Consider the following 15,045-nt stretch of genomic DNA (forward strand, 5'->3'; position numbering starts at 1 on the left):
TACTGAATTTGCCAAAACTCTGTGAGAATTAGAGAAAAGGTATACAAAGTACCTTGTGAACAACAGCCATCCACTACATAGCAGCTATTGTTACAGTCTCCGTCCATCATTTTAGATAGTTACTCAATTTTAGTGTTTTGATTTTCTAGTACCTTACAGTGGCTATCCCTCTCAGATTTGTGTTGTGTTCAGATTTCTTGAAAATGTAATCTCCATGTTTATCTGAGAAACTGTTAAAAAATAAAAATAAAAATAATGAAAGCAAGATAAGGCCAAGGACAGGACAGGGTGGTCATGCCAACATAGATCTTCTCACAGACACTTCATTTATTAATGGCTGTCTTTAGATAAAGTTGTAAAATTAATTCACCTTGCAACGGCCCCAAACTCCTCATCTTTTTTTCTGAGGATACAGAGGTTTTTTCATAGGCACCCTATAAAAGAGCTGCTTAGCCAGTCACCTTGCTAAGACTGCATATGATATAATCATATCAATTTCTTAAATATTTGAAAACTATTTGTTTTGTGGTATGTTGGCTTTTTGTTTCAAACAGCTGATTGTTCTGTGTATTACAAAGTACCCAAATCATTTCTGAGCCATTATCTTCTACACCAAAACTTCTGTCATTATGCTATTATAGAGTTATTTTTCTATCATGATGTGATTGCCTGCTTATACTATCCACCTTATTTAAAATTCTCCATTGGTCATACAAGATTTTATCTATTTGTATATAAACTAAAGTTCAAAATCTACTTATGGAAAATAGGAGTATACTCTTGATCTATGTAGATGACAGACTCAACTCTTAGAAAAAAGAAGGGATAATAGGAATTACATCTTGTAACTTCATTTTGAAAAACAAAACTTGGTTGGTATCATGGAAGACATAGGAATTTCAGGACAGAGTGACCTTAGCTAATACACAGATAACAAAACTGTAGAAAGACAAGGGTATTGATAAGGCAAATGTATTTGTAGAATAGTAGAAAGAAAGGATTACCTTCAGAGGTAGGCTTGGTGTAAAAGGAAGTATCACTTCTTATGATGGTCAATATAAAGCTATAAAGCCTATTTCTTCCAGGGGTGATAGAGCTAGAAATACACTTAGAATCTAAATAGGTTTAGATAGGTTTATGAATACATCGATAATGTACTTGAGGGCAGGACAGGTCATAGGAACATACATATGATATTTGAGGGGAACTTTGGGTGGCCTATCACCTCATACTCTTAAGAGAGGACTTATGTTGGATGGTTCAGCAGCTTGACCAATTTGGGGACATTCCTTTGTTCTTGCAAGTGTTATCATAGTCAAATTACTCAGAGGAACAAATAGTTACAAGCTCCCCGAGGTCTTAGATGACAAAATCATATATATATATATGTATATATATTTGTGTGTGTATGTATGTTTATAGACACTGACATTACTCATAATTTAAAAACATCTTAATGTCTTTGGGAAAGAGGTACGGACTTCTTTCACTCTGTATGAAGGAAACTAGAGAATTTTGAAAGTCATAGGTCTGAAAATGTTTAATTACAAGTGTGTTTTCTTTAAAATCTATCCTTCAGTTGAGATGACAGTAGCTGTCACCACACCCCTTTCCCTAGGTAGCCAAATTAATAGGGAAAAGAAAAAATGTGTTCATTGGAGTAGAGTCTCACACACTGTCACAGTGCCCTTGACAGCACCCTGTTGTGGCCCCCGTTCCACCTATGTGATGGCCTTTCAGACATGACAAACAGTTTTTCTAGTTTCTTTAGGTGAAAAGACTTAACTGCCAATTAACGAGACATCCCAGGTTTTAAAAAAAAGTGACTGTAACTTCGTAATTTTATTTTCCTAGCATCTGTTCTATTCAAGCCAAGCCTACTGTGGTGATCTTCATCAAGACAATTCAGGGGTTTCCTAGCAACCAAGTTTCCTGTGGTTTCCTGGTTATATGTAATGACATAACTCTTATGGGCAACTTCACAAAAACACAGAAGAAAGCCCTCCTAAAGAATGAAATTCCAAAAAAAAAAAAAAAAAATCAGGTTACTGCTCACTGGGTGTCTGTTTAAAATGGAGAAATTTATCTTTGTGAGCGTTAATGACACAATAAATGATTATGTAGTGATTGCAAAGTAAAATCACATGGTTATACGATTTCTTTCATTATTTTTGTTATATGCCTGATCCTAATTTGATTTCTGAAATCAGGATCCTTTTTCCATCTCTTCTAATTGCCACATACTTAGACATATCCAGCAGATGAAAATTAGACACTTAAAAAATTACATGAGAGGTCATTTATTAAAATAGCAGAGTTGTAGTTGCTCAAGAGTAGGAACCAATAATACTGCCTGTTTTTACTAACAAAGTATATTTAGGAAGTTTGTTTGGCAATATTAAGGGTTATTGGTGGAGGCCATTAAATAATTATTAATGTATACTGATCTGTAAATTTTCCATGCCAGCATGACCGACATTAACTACTTTTATGTACTTAATTGTTTTTTCCTTCTATAGTCACAAAGACAAATAATATTGGGTAACTGTACTCTTTGTTGATATATCTAAAATCTATAATATGTCGACCAAAGAAAGAAATATAAATTTACACAATTAAGAGTAAAATTTGTGTAACATCGGCTATTCATCCTTGCATTTTCAGTGCCTAGCATAGAACATGGCTTGTGATAAATATGAAAGATTGGATTAATGAATGACCAGAGCCCAACAACTCCTTTGGTTTTTCTAGTGGAAATTGGAATTTAATAATGGGATCCCCAGATTAAAGTAATGCACACTTAGAAAAGGAGAAAAATATAATTAATACATCAGAAATTTTTGAGTTAGAGCATAGTATGTCCTCACTTGTTGTTGATAGGTTCTTGGAAACTGTGACTTTAGATGAACTGATATACTGAACAGTAGAACTAATTTTACCATAGGTTAATTGATACAAACAAGAGTTAAGTTCCTATGGCATACAGTATATACAGTACATTGTTTCACTTAAAGTCACACTTTTCAAGAATCTATCCATGAGGATTTACCATATATATTCCTCTGCGTACTATCCATTTATTAATTAAATATTTATTATGGACCTATTAGGTGCCAGGTTCTGTGTCAAGTGTTCAGAGTACAACTGAGAACAAAATTAAATATGATTACAGCCTCAAGAAGCTTGACAATAAAATGATTAGGAATTATAAATTAGCTAAATGATAATACAAACAAAATTACAAATACTGTAAAGACAAGATACTGTAAACACAAGATAGATTAGGCCATAAGTTTAACAAAGAAACCTCTTCTGATTTGGGAGTAGAGTGTCCAGAGATAGCTTCTCAAAGGAAGTAGCATTTAAGTTGAGAGATGAAGGCCTAGGTAAGCATAACTGGGAGAAAGTTGGGTGTGGGTGGGGAACAGCAGAGACAAAAGGATAAGCATGTGCAAAGACTTTAGAGGAACCCAAAGAAGCCAGAGAGACTGGAGTTCTCATTTCAGTCAGTGGGAATTAACCTAGAATAAGAGGAGATTTCAGAGGGCTTCAAGAGGATTCCTATAGGCCATGTTGAGCATTCAGCAGAAGCAATCTAGAAAAAAGTTCGGAAATGTGGTTAATAGTCACAATTTAACTTTGTAGTGTTAAATGTACTTAAAAAACCACCTAAGACCTTGATTTGAAGGTGACAATTTAATTCTGAAATTACTGAAATAGTTGAGCCCCAGTAGGACAGGGTTTGTGGTATGAATGAGGCGTTGGGACAGACTGCTTGTGGACTAGTTGTCCAACCTAGGAGAAGCTGAAGTCCAGCAGCAGTGTCAATTATCCAGGCAGGAAGATTGAAGTCCTAAGGCTCAGAGCAGGCAAAAAGCATGGTAATGGAGTGGGGATGGAGAAAATAGCATTTATTTAAGGTGATTTTATTACATATTTGTATATACATTATTTCATTTAATTCTAAAAACCACATGATGAGGTGGGTATCAAGAAACTGAGAAATTGAAAGTGTAAAAAGCATACCCTGGATAATACGATATCAGTGAGGCTGGGATTAAAATCTAGGATTTTATTGAGTTCTAAAATTGTGCTTTCTTTTTCAGTCTAATACATTATATTTTCACTCTTCTGTGCAGTAACTTGGGTCAGAGTCTTGATATCAAGATGGACCATATGTCATGGCTGACCACAGCCAATGAGAGAGGAAGATTTATTCTAATCTTGCTTTCCTGAGGGTTCTAACCAATAAGCTATACTAATCCTAACTTAGTGGAAGCAAATGCCTCCTTTAACTTTATTTAAATAGAACCACTTATTTGTGTATGTATTTATCCAAGAAACTTTATTGAGTTATCTTTAAAATCACATGCTTAGCAATCATTTTGAAAGTGATGCATTTGGAGTTTGATGTATTCAGTTCTGCAATGAGATTAGGGGGAAAAAAGCATAAGACAACTTATGCCCCTCATATCATTAAGACAAATATGGAAAAGTAGAAGGGACCCAGAGATCGTTTGGGTCCTCGATGTTCTTTCATTCATTCAATCAATTTTTTATTGAACTTCTGCTATATGCCAGGCACAGTTTTATGTGTTGTGGATATTCCATTGAACAAAGTCCTTGATATCATGAGAAACAGACAAAAACACATAATCTAATGAATTATAATTCATAGGCAGCAAGAAATGATATGAAGAGAAATTGATGAGAACATTAAAAAGTGATCAAGTGAGGCCTCCCTGAGGAGGTGAAATCTGACTAGAGACCAGAAAGAACCTAAGGAGTGATAAATTGAAGAAGACAATTCAAGGCAGAGTGAGGAGAAATCTCAAAGACTGAGACATACAGCATGCTTGGTAGGTTGGAGCAATGACTGCACTTCAGATTTTCTGAAAACTTAGTAATTAATGATTTTTCAAGCGAATAAACTGAGTTTACAGTTCTTGTGTAACAGAAGAGACTCAAAGATCTACCATTTACTCAAGGAGCCATGCAGCTGAAACTATAAATCCAAATCTGGCCTCATTTAATATGAACAATTGTGTTAAAATCAATTTCTTTTCTGCATTAAGATTCGGTCCTGGCCGGGCGTGGTGGCTCAAGCCTGTAATCCCAGCACTTTGGGAGGCCGAGACGGGCGGATCACGAGGTCAGGAGATCGAGACCATCCTGGCTAACAAGGTGAAACCCCGTCTCTACTAAAAAAAAATACAAAAAACTAGCGGGGCGAGGTGGCGGGCGCCTGTAGTCCCAGCTACTCCGGAGACTGAGGCAGGAGAATGGCGTAAACTCGGGAGGTGGAGCTTGCAGTGAGCTGAGATCCGGCCACTGCACTCTAGCCTGGGCGGCAGAGCGAGACTCCGTCTCAAAAAAAAAAAAAAAAGATTCAGTCCTTTAAAATTTTCAATTAGCAATAACCATGCCTCAGATAAACCTCATTGGCTATGATATTGCTACTGTACAAAGCTGATTTAGTCCTTTAAAAACTAAAAGCCACTCTCTTGCCTCACAAACTTTGAAAATCACTTTAGAATTGTTTAAGGCAAAGACACAAACTGGGTTAATTTCCGAGTAAAGATGATTCTCTGTTGTTTGCACAGTATTTTATTAATTCTAGAATCATGGACTACTAGAACTTAAAGTGATCTCTGAATTCATCTAAAGCACCATGATAATAGCTAACATTTATAGAGCCAGCTGCCATTCTAAATACTTAACTCATATTAGTATATTTTGTCCTCATAACCTTTGCAGACATAATTATTATGCCTCTTTGTAAATGGGGGAAATTGAGGAATATAGGGGTTAAGTAATTTTCCCAAGGTAACACAACTAGTAAGCAATGAACCCATGCAGTCTGAATCTAAAGTCTTTGCATTTAACCATTACATATTAGACAGCTGGAAGAAACTGAGACTGACTGGTTAAGTAAAATTTCCAAGATTACACCCTTGGGAAGCAAAGTTGGCATTTCAGCCTTGCCCTGTATGCCCTTAGAATTTGAGTTCTTAATCACTATTCTGTGCTACAAGCATCATCCATCTTGGTGAACATCTAGTTTAAACCCCACTTTGAGAGGTAATACTATTCTGTAGAATGCACATGGACTTTTTGAACTAGAAGAGTCTTTGTTTAAATTCAGTTATATACTTGCTATCATAGCTTACAATCTTGAGCAAATAACTTCTTTAAGTCTCAGTTTGCTATATATAAAATTTAGGTAATCATACTTGCCAAATTACATTGTAGAGAGAAATAAATGATGTATTGTGTCTAACATAGCATTGAGTATGTGTGAGGCAGTTGACATGGCACAATTACTGTAATTCTGGAGAGGAAACTAAGGTGAAAGGAACTGTGTCACATAGCTAATAGTGGAATACCTGGGATACAAATCAGGTTCCCTGATTGTTATATTTCTTGCATTGAACTACAAAAGGACTAAGTAGTGACAAGATTCACAGAAAAATAACCTGCCAATTTCTCTTCATGTCTGTTGTTATTCCAACTCAGAATCTGTGATATTAATTACCATAGCCAGTTTGCTGAACTCCTAGTGTTAACCATGATAGTTCTGTCTGATATATGATGTCATGGATTGTTGTGTAATATAATATGTATCACTCTTGCCTTCCAAATTAGATCATAACAATCCCCTCATAGGGATTTTTTTCTTGTTTGATTGTTTTTGTGCTTCTTCTGCATCCTTGAGCTTCACCTTCAAGTGTGGGAGAAAAGGTCTTTTATGTTAACAAACCCACAAATCAACTACTTTAACTGCTTTTTAAATTTTAAAATATTTTATTTTATACTTTTAATCAATACATGGTATTGTAAATGTTTATGGGCTACATAATTATATTTCAATACATATAATGTGTATTGATGAAATCAGGGTAATCAGTATATCCATTATCTACCTAATTTATCATTGCTTTGTATTGGGAACATCCAATATTCTCCTTCTGGCTATTTGAAACTGTATATTATTGTTGACTATAGTCATCCTACAGTGCTATAGAACTCACTTGGACTTATTTCTCCTATCTTGCTATAGTTTGTATCCTTTAACAAATCTGTCCATATACCATTTTCCTTACCCTTCCTAGCCCCTAGTATCCTCTGTTCTATTTTTCACTTCTATGAAGTCAACATTTTCAGCTTCCTCATATGCATGAGAACATGCGGTTTTTAACTTTCTGTTCCTGGGTTTTTTCACTGAAACTGTTTTGTTGAGAGATCATTTACGTGCAATAAATAGTATCAACTTTAAATGTACAATTCTATGAGTTTTGACAAATGCATACAGTTGCATAACAACCACCACAATTATGACATAGACTACTCTGTCCGAAATGGTTGCCACTAGCCCCTTGTGGCTACCCATCACTTGAAAATGGGCTAGTCCTAATTAAATGCGGTATAAGTTAAAAAAAAAAAGTATTATATATATATATATACACACACACACACACACTGCATTTCAAAGGCTTAGTATAAAAATTTAAAAATCTCGTTAATAATTTATGTTGATTATATATTGGCCGTATTTTTATATATCAAGTAAATATATTTAAATTAATCTTACCTTTTTTTAACTTTTAAATATAGGTAGTAAAATATTCAAATTACATATGTGACTGGCACTATATTTCTATTGGGCAGTGTTTTCATGGAACATTGTGACCACTTCTAAAAACTTATTTCTTGCCACTTTCTAAGCAATCTCCTTCCTGCACCTCAATTCTTGGTGATCGCTGATATTCCTTCTGTCACTATAGTTTTGCCTTTTTTAGAACATCAAATAGAGTGTAGTTTTTCATATCTGGTTTCTTTCATTTAGTGTAATGCTTCTGAGAGTCATCCACGTTTTTATGAATCAGCCGTTTGTTCCTTTATTGTTGAGTGGTATTTATCATGGATATTCCATAATTTGTTTATGTACTTCTCAGCTAATGGACATTTGGGTTGTTTCCAGTTTTTGATTCTTATTAAAGCTGGCATGAACATATGAGTACAAGTTTTGTGTGGACATAGGTTTTCATTTCTATTGGATAAATATATCAGAAGGGGATTACTGGATAGTATAATAAGTATACGTTCACCTTTAGAAGAAACTGCCAAACTCTTTTCCAAAGTGGTTATAATACTTTACGTCTTCACTAGTAATGTATGGGAGTTTACGTTGCTCCACATTTTCAACAGCTTTGGATTGTCAGTCTTATTGAATTGTAGCCATTCAAGTGGATGTCTTTGGTATCACATTGTGATGGTTTTCATTTATGTTTTCCTTTACAGCTAATGATGTTGAAGATATTTTTATGTGTTTATTTGCCTGCCATTCATATTTCTTCCTTGGTGAAACGTGTCAATCAAATCTGTTGTCCATTTTTAAATATTATTTGTCTTCTAATTGAGTTGAAAGGGTAAAGTTATTTATAAACACTGGATATGATAGTTTCTGTTTTTACATCTTCAAATTTACTTATTTTTTCTGCAGTGTTTAATATTATGGCAATACAATGCATTGTAATTTTTCGTTGAAGATTTTCTTCTCTAAATTTCCAGTTGGCTCTTTGTTATAGCTTACACTTTTTTCTTTCTTCTATTATTTTATGTTATTCTTTCTTTCTATCTTCTTAAACAAATGAAACATATTTGTAGTACTTTTTAAAAAATATCCTTGTCTACAAATTCTATTATATCTATTATTTTCAGTCTTTTAATTTGTTCATTTTTCTATTGCTTATTGTCCTTATTTTTCTATCTTTTTATTAATTATTGGATTTTTTAGATAGTCCATTGTTTGCTGCTGGGTTTTTTTTTTTTTTTGTATTTTTAAAAGTGGTGATAGATTTTTGTTTTGGCACCCTTGGGATACTTGGAATCAGTTTGATCCTTCTGAAGCTTACTTTCAGCCATTATTAGAATTGGCCCAGAGCACCAGTTAGTCTAGCGTTACTACTATGATGATAACTATATGATGATTCTTGGGGATGCGCCATGTAATCACACTGCTTGATAGAAACATGAATTATGACTAACTCTATGTAAGCTCTGATAGTTGTTCAGAGTGAGGTTTTTTCTTCAGCGTTGGGTAGTTTCCTCTCACACAATTGCATATCAATCTTCAGCCAGACTCAAGGGGATATCTCAGCAGATCCTCAGAGCTCTATATCAGTGCAGCTCCTTCATCTCTGGTACTTGTTCTTGCAATCTCTAGCCATTTGATCTTCCATAGACTCTGACCTACCTTAACTCAGAACAAATGCCAGTCTCTGTCTGGATTCCCCCTCTCTGCACTGCAGCCTAGCAACTGCCTTTAGGCTGTGCACTGGACATTCACTGAACTCACCCTGCTTCTTTACCTTTTCTCAGGGATCATGATCCATCATTTCGTAGACTTTGTATTTCATTACTCCATCATGGCTGGAAGCATGAGGCCAGATATTTTAACTTTGAAATAAAATACCATCTTTGAAGTCTACAAAGGTTACATATGCAGCCTGAGTTTTTCCTTTCCATTGACAGTTCAAAATATCAGCACTCTGCATGGGTCTTCAAGAGGTTAGTTTTAAATTTTTGCTCCCTAGGTTCCAAGTAAAACCCAGTTAGAAATGTTAACACTTTAACTTTCAAGAAAGAAAGTCTAAAGACTATAATGAGCATACCTGTTTCTCAATTTGTAAGGCTTCATTTCTAAATCAAATTAGAGCATTAAAAAGCAACTTAATTGGAGTACTTTTCCTTAACTCTCTCATAAATGGCTTTGCTCAGCTTTATTTCATTATTGTGCTTTAGCTTTCACTAAGGTCATTCAAAAACATCACACCTTCTGATAACACATGCACACACAAACATAGACACAATGAGAATTGAATTGCTATAACACATCTCCATCACTTCCTACTACTAAATGTAATTCTCAGATCCTTTGTTCCTGGCTTGGTGAAAATCTTGAAAAAATTTTTTAAACAATTTAATTTCATTTTAAGTTCTGGGATACATGTGCAGCATGTGCAGGTGTGTTACATAGGTAGATGTGTGCTGTGGTGGTTTGCTGCACCTATCAACTCATCACCTAGGTATGGCCCCAGTGCATGTTGTTCCCCCGCCCCCATGCCCATGTGTTCTCATGGTTCAGCTCCCAGTTATAACTGAGAACATGCCATGTTTGGTTTTCTGTTCCTGTGTTAATTTGCTGAGGAAAATGGCTTCCAGCTCCATCCATATTCCTACAAAGGACATGATCTCATTCTTTTGTATGGTTGCATAGTATTTCATGGTGTTTATGTACCACATTTTCTTTATCCAGCCTATCATTGAAGGGTATTTGGGTTGATTCCATGTCTTTGCTATTGTGAATAGTGCTTCAGTGAACATACACATGCATGTATTGAAGTAATACATTAAAGGATGCCACTTAATTTGTTTTTGGTAGTTTTGATTCTTATTTCAACTTCATTGTTCTAATTCCTTATTCTTTATGTTATTTTGATTTTTAATGGAATAATTACATTTTAAAATGATGAATGAATAAAACTGTTTTTCTATTTTGACAATACTAGACACAGTTGATATTCAGTAAACTCTGATAAAATGAAAGTAATTGCTAATAGACTAAGCTAGTGAACATATGCAAGAAATAGATTACTAGTCCATTTACCTCAGTCCCAAGCACATATTGACACCTACGATGTACAGAATGTTGAGGTGGGTGCTCAAAAATAAATTGACTGAGATGTGGTTTTATCGTCATGGAGCAATCACTTATGAATTTGATTTTGTATTGATTCAGTCAGAACAGATTGCTTTCTCTGCTTGAAATGCTCCCTCTTTCTGCAAGTCACCATACTCAGACAGTCTCTCATGTTTCTTACTTCACTCAAGCCCTTCCTTTAATATCACTTCATCAAAGAAGTCTTCCCTGGCCATTTTTCCTAAAATGCAACTACCTGTTTATACTTCATTCTCTCACTCTGTTTTATTTTTCATCATAGCTATTGCCCTCACCATATATATATATATATGTGTGTGTGTATGTGTGTACATATGTATACATATGTGCACACATATGTATATATACACATATATGTACCTTTGAGACAGAGTCTTGCTCTGTTGCCCAGGCTGAAGTGCCGTGGTGGGATCTCGGTTCACTACAATCTCCTCCTCCTGGGCTCAAGCAATTCTCCTGCCTCAGCCTCCCGAGTAACTGTGACTACAGGTGCGCACCACCACGCTGACTAGTTTTTGTATTTTTAGTAGAGATGGGGTTTCTTCATGTTGGCCAAGCTGGTCTCAAACTCCTGACCTCAGGTGATCAGCCTGCCTTGGCCTCCTAAAGTGCTGGGATTACAGGTGTGAGTCACTGTGTCTGGCCTGTGTTCAAATTTTTCTTTCACTTCTAACCTTAATTTCAAAGTAAGCTCCATGACGATAGGAATTTGGGCTGATGTGTTCAAACAGTGTCCATGAGTCTTAGAACAATGACTAGTACAAGTAAATACTTAATAAATATTCACTTAATCAATCAATGAATGAATTTAAAAAGTGAATTCTCTGTGATTAATCTAATCATAGATATGTTTAAGTTTAGCCTGCATTATTTGTAGCTTGCTAGAATTTCCACTGGTAGCCAGTTGTGTTTGAACTCATGAAAAATACTTTCCAGCTTCACTGTTGTTGTGAGGAGAGTCTTCTATGTGTAGAGGTTAACTGCACATCCCCAAAACAACATTATTGCTGAGTGAAGATGCCTAATGCCTTTACTATTAATTATCTGTGGCTACACAAAACTCTAAGCTTTTGAGTTTTTATCTTTTTATTTTAATAGTTAATTTGAATAGAACCTAGTAATTTTATAATCTAAGATCTTTTAGAGTTTTTTGGGTTTTTGTTTTTAAGAAAAAGGTTTCTCATCATGCAAATATTCTCCTTTAAATATGGAATTTCATTATCATGTTTTCAGGGAGAATGGATGTGTCTACCTAAATATTCTTTATTTTGAAATGTGATGAAAATGTAACTAATGCCAGACACACTGAATTCTGTAAATCAGAATTTATTATTCTAGCAGCACATGGGAAATATTAAAATTCATTTTGCTGTAAGTATAGCTGGTGAAGTGAGCAGTATTGTTGAGTTTAGAGTCTTTGATGTTTTGGAAAGTTGCCATTAAGGCCTTTTAATCTTCCATTTTGGACTTATGAGAAAAATCCCTGGGGCTATTCTAAAATCCTAACAGATGCCTTCTGCTAAAATGCATACAAAATATATCTTTTTTCCTATATTAGACTTTCATATTTATTTAATAAAATAAAGCAAACAAATATCTTTTGTATTAGAAAAAAGCACAAATATAAGGGATCTGCAAGATCCTTTAGATCTACTTCTTGAAAAAACTGAGACTCACTTTCTTGAGTCAGAAAGGGACTTTATCAATGACAGAAAATTAATAACAGGCAGTTCTAGAAACCAGAAACCTACTATTCAATTTACTAATATGCCAAACTTTCAAATACTTTAGATATTGTGCCTTAAATATTGTTACAATAGTAATATTTTCCCATTATGCCAGAGAATAAACCGCAGTCTATTTCTAAGGAAATTAATTATATAAAAGGAAGGATCCTATGGTTCTTTATAGTATTTTTTAAAACTAATCAATTAAAGCTCATTATTAGTACTAAAGTAGAATCACTTTTCTTCCCTAGGAGAACTGAGTTGTAAGAATGCGTTGTAAATGTGTTTTTAAATTGTTGATTTTATTTAGAATTGGCATTTTTTTGCTAAAGAATCACCATGAGTCTTCACCGAAAGGTTGAAATGAGTTGCTATTGTTGAGCATTGTGGGCTAAGAGAGATCCTGCCTCATGTAAATTTATTTACATTGCTTCATCCCTCTCTGTATCTTCAGGAAGTTCAAGGACCTGCGATAAAACTGATGATGAATGTATTTCTCCAAAGAGTTGGAACTTTACAATATTTGTTATTTTCCTTTCTTCAGATTTCTTTTTCTTACCCTGCTTCCTACTATATGTCTTAAACTTTTGATATGAGGCCAGCATATGTGCCATTGAAAATGGTCTTAGAATTTCTCTTTTAGTGAAATTGAATATTCTCCCATACATACTAATAGTGATGTGTATAGACAATAATTTAGCATGATAAAGCTCTAGAAGCAGCCTTGGCTTTTCTAGTGAACATCATGGCAATCTTTTTAAAGTTATTGGTTTAGTATGATATAAAACTCACAGGTAAAAAAGAAAGCAAATAAATACAAATAGATAAATAAGGTATTTCCGTAGCATTCAGTTGGTATGACAATCATTATACACAAAAATTTGCTCCAGATATTTCCCCCTGTGCAATCTGTCAGAACATTCTGGGCTTCCATGTGGTCTCTGAGTGAAATTCACTTTTCATTACAAAAATCTTTTTATATTAAATCATATGCTCCATTACTTTCTAGGAAATGGGAAATCATAGCCCACTGTATTGCACAAAAAGCATACCAACTACCTACAAATGAAATTAAGATTGAGAGGCATTGTTCATTATTTTCAGTGCACACCTGAACTGAGAAAAGCACATTAATGTTGGGTTGTTGATGTCAACCCATTTTCCTGTATTTATTAAAAATTATCATGTACTCTGAGCTTAAAAATTGTTTTGATTTCTTCACTTAAAAAACATTTTCAGCTATTCACATAATTTAGGAAACAGTAAAAAATACGTATCTTCCCATGAGACTTTCATGGTAAGTCCACCTGGATGACCAAAAATACTTTTTTTTGTTACCATTCTTGCTGCAGAAATAATACATTGTTATGTAGATATATTCACTTAAAGGTAAAACACCGAATTATTTTCCAGTGTTTTTCCCCTCAGGAGCTTTCATGATTCTAAACCTTTCATGAGATAGATAAAGCAAGTCTTTCTGAAGATAAATTGGATACTGTAAAATCCAAAACTATTCTAAGCTACCAGGTGAATATGATCAGTTTCAGTTGTGTAAGCCTCAACTCAAGACAATAAAAGCTGTTTGCAGCTCTTATTGATGTCAAGTATATGTCAATATAAAACAACAGCAACAACAAATCTCAAAACATTGTGATGAAATTAGACTTATTACATTTAATTTGGATTTTTTAAAAATGATACACACTTATTTTTTTTAATTAAATTGACAAAAATTACACACATTTATGGTATACAGCATGATGTTTTGATATATGTATCCATTACCTCGCATACTTATTTCTTTGTAGTGAGAATATTTAAAGTCTACTGTCTTAGCAATTTTCAAATACACAATACATTGTTATTAAAGAGTCATCAGGCTGTGCAATAGATCTCCTGAACTTACACCTCCTGTTTAACTGAAATTGTGTAAGCCTTTCACCAAGATCTTTCCAATCCCCGTCATCTGCCCACACCAGCCCCTGGAAGCCATCGTTATACTTTCTGCTTTTTGAGTTTGATTTCTTGTTTTTTTAGATTCATCCACTTGGATTAGAAACTAAAACATAAGACCTGAGACTGTAAAACTACTAGAAGAAAACATAGGGGAACAGCTTCTTGATAATGGGCAAAGATTTTCTGGATATGACCCCAAAAACCCAGGAAACAAATGCAAAATTAGACAAATGAGATTGCATCACACTAAAAAGCTTCTGCACAGCAAAAGAAACAATCAACAGAGTGAAGAGACAACCTAGGGAATGGGAAAAAAAATTTACAAACCATACATCTAATAAGGGATAATATCCAAAATACATAAGGAAGTCAAACAACTCAATAACAAGAAAACAATCCAATTTTTTAAATGGGCAAAGGACTTGAAAACACATACAAATGGCCAACATGTTTATGAAAAATGTCCAATGTCACTAATCGTCAGGGAAAGGCATGTCCATTTCAGTGTCTTTTATTAATGACATTATGGTTATCTATCTATCTATCTATCTATCTATCTATCTATCTATCTATCTATATCTGTTAGTGTTGATTTTTAATTACAGCATCCAAAATATTCAG

At 34.4% G+C, this 15,045-nt stretch overlaps 1 protein-coding gene and 1 pseudogene across 1 annotated transcript in view; one reads left to right on the forward strand and one right to left on the reverse strand.

Moving 5' to 3' along the window:
- Positions 1 to 15,045, forward strand: part of LOC117093503 (cAMP-specific 3',5'-cyclic phosphodiesterase 4B-like) — a 261,848-nt gene that overhangs the window by 101,398 nt on the left and 145,405 nt on the right. The window lies entirely within an intron of this gene.
- On the reverse strand, positions 5,367 to 5,471 carry LOC117094127 (annotated as a pseudogene).

The sequence above is a fragment of the Trachypithecus francoisi genome, unplaced genomic scaffold, assembly GCF_009764315.1.
Source record: "Trachypithecus francoisi isolate TF-2019V2 unplaced genomic scaffold, Tfra_2.0 Lachesis_group12, whole genome shotgun sequence".
NCBI classification, from domain to species: Eukaryota; Metazoa; Chordata; class Mammalia; order Primates; family Cercopithecidae; genus Trachypithecus; species Trachypithecus francoisi.